We start from the raw sequence: 2,978 nt of genomic DNA on the forward strand, positions 1-2,978 counted from the left end.
CCCAATCTCCCAATTCATCCCACCCCAATCCCTCCGGCTTTTCCTCCTTAGTGTCCATATGTTTGTTCTCTACATCTGTGTCTCTGATTCTGCCTTGCAATCCAGTTGATCTGTACCATTTTTCTAGATTCAGCATATATGCGTTAATATGTGATATTTGTTTTTCTCTTTGTGACTTACTTCACTCTGTATGACAGTCTCTAGGTCCATCCATGTCTCTACAAATGTCCCAATCTACTTTTCTCTGTTCAGTGTTTGTGTTCTTGTAATCTGCTAAAAAGTTTTATAAAATATATTTAATTCCCATATAAGGTTTATTAGATCTGTTTCTTATTTGTCAAACACTTATCCTTACCTCTTTGAATCCTTTTATTTTGTGAATAGTATGTTGCTGTCATTTTTGAAATTATATTTTAAAATTTTTATTCTTATGCAGCATTTTCAATATAATTATTACTGATAGATGACTGAGATATTTCCTTTAACTTTTTGAAAGATATGGATGAGGCTATTTGACATTAGTTTTTTTTCTTCTAAAATTTAAAAATAAAATTATAATATAATGAAGGATTTCTACCTCAGCTGTTCCTACCTTCAGCTTCACACTCAAGACGAAACCATTTAAACCTTTTTCTCTTTACTGCTTCTGGAGAACCAAACATTTGTCTAAATACTGTTATGCCCCTATTTCCTCATTTATCAGCCTTAATTAGGATCTCCTATTTTGAAAATATTTTGTACATATCTTTTTCCCATTTCTCTATTTGAATTACTACCTTTCACTTCTTCATTCTTCTAGGAGTTCTTGGTTTACGCCAGGTAATAATTACCCCTTATAGTTTCACCCAATTGCGTTACTGTCATCTATATTTTAGCTGTCTCATTGGACAGAAATCTTTTTTTGGGGTCATAAATTGTCCTGCATTTTGATGTAATGAGAACTATCAATTTTTTGCCCTTACAGTTTGTACTTTTGGAGTTTAGTTTAAGAACTTTTCAGCACTCTTTGCTATCCATTGATTTCATATCTTTGTCTTTCACGTTTAGGTCTTTAATCCATCTAAACTCTATCCCTATATCAGGATTAGGTAGGGGTCTAATTTCATTTTTATTCTTCTTCATATGATGAGATTTTTTTTCCAAATCATTCAATAAACAATCTGTTGTTTCCCCACTAATTTATTTTTATACTTTATCTTATGTTAAGTCTCATATAAACAAGGGTCAGTCTTTAAGTTACTCTATTCCTTTGGTCTAGTCATCTGTTCTCATGCCAATTTCCCTGTCTTTATTAAATTACGGCCTTTTAGTGTGTCTTAATATTTGGCAGGACACACTCACCCTTTGTTTTCTCTAAAACTGACTCCGCTATTCATAGATTTTTCTTTCATATATGTTTTTAAATAAATTTAGTTGAGTTCCTCAAAAATATCCAAGTGGAATTGTCTGATATTGCATTTCATTCATAGATTAACTTAGGAAGAATCAACATCTTATAATATTAAATTGTCCTATCTAAGAGAATGGGAGGTCTTTGTGTTTATTCAGATCTTCAATCTCCTTTATTAGAGTTTTTAACTTTTTCCCATAGAGGGATTTTTGGATTCTTGGGTAATTTTTAGATATTTTATACTGTTAGTTATGGTGATTTGTATTTTACTTTTATTATATTTACTAGTCAGTTATTGCTGGTGTAGTCAAAGCATTGTTTTTTGTAAGTTGATCTGGAAAACTTGCTGAATCATTTTTTGATCCTTTTGTTTTATTCTAGGTTCATTATACCTCTTATTTCTTTTTCTTTTGCTATAGCATTTTCCATGATCTCCAGAACAAGATTAAATGGTGGCAGTGATAGTGGGCATGTATACCTTGTAATTAATCATAAAATGAGTTGAGAAATGTTGCCTCCTCATCTCTTTACTGGAAGAGATTTTGTAAAAATTGGTATTAATTCTTTAAATATTTGGAGAAACTCTCTATCTGAAAAAATCCAAAACCTGGAGCTTTCTTTTTCAGGAAACTTTGTTACAAATTCCATTTCTACAATGATTATAATGATTATAGGACTATTCATGTATCTGTTTTATCTTGCTGAATTTTGGCATTTTGTGGTTTTCAAGGAATTGGTCCACTTCTAAACTGTCAAATTTATGAGCATTGAGTTGTTTGTAGTATTTGCTGGTTATTAATTTAATGGCTGCAGAATCTTTTGTGATACCCTTCTTTCATGTTGACATTGGTGATTTGTGTCATCTTGCTTTATCTTTGTCAAGAGGTTTGCCAATTTTATTAATTTTTTGGACAAGTGAGTTTTTTGTTTCATTAATTTTCTCTCTTGTTTTTATTTTCATCAACTTCTGCTTTTGTTTGTTTGTTTTGTACCTTCTGTTTGCTTTTTGTCTTTGTTTTCTCCTTTCTTTTTTTTCCCAGTCTCTTGAGCTAGGAATTTCGATTACTGATATATTTTCTCTTTTCTAATGTAAGGATTTAGTGCTATAAATCTCCCCTCTCAGCCCTTCTTTAGATGAACCCCACAAACTTTGATATGTTGTACTTTTTTTTTTTTATAGAAAATATTTATTTATTTATTTATTCATTCATTCATTTATTTATTTTATTGGTTGTGTTGGGTTTTCATTGCTGCACATGGGCTTTCTCTAGTTGTGGAGAGCAGGGGCTACTCTTCATTGTGGTGCATGGGCTCCTCATTGTGGTGGCCTCTCTTATTGTGGAGCACGGGCTCTAGGTGAGTAGGCTTCAGTAGTTGCAGCACATGGGCTCAATAGTTGTGGCTCACGGGCTCTAAATAGTTGTGGTGCATAGGCTTAGTTGCTCCACGGCATGTGGTATCTTACTGGGTCAGGGATCGAACCCGCTTCCCCTGCATTGGCAGGAGGATTCTTAACCACTGTGCCACCTAGGAAGTCCCAGAAAATTTTTTTTTTTTTTTTCCAAGGGTTGCATTTTTTTTTTTTTAA

Source organism: Hippopotamus amphibius, chromosome 2, assembly GCF_030028045.1.
Source record: "Hippopotamus amphibius kiboko isolate mHipAmp2 chromosome 2, mHipAmp2.hap2, whole genome shotgun sequence".
NCBI lineage: Eukaryota > Metazoa > Chordata > Mammalia > Artiodactyla > Hippopotamidae > Hippopotamus > Hippopotamus amphibius.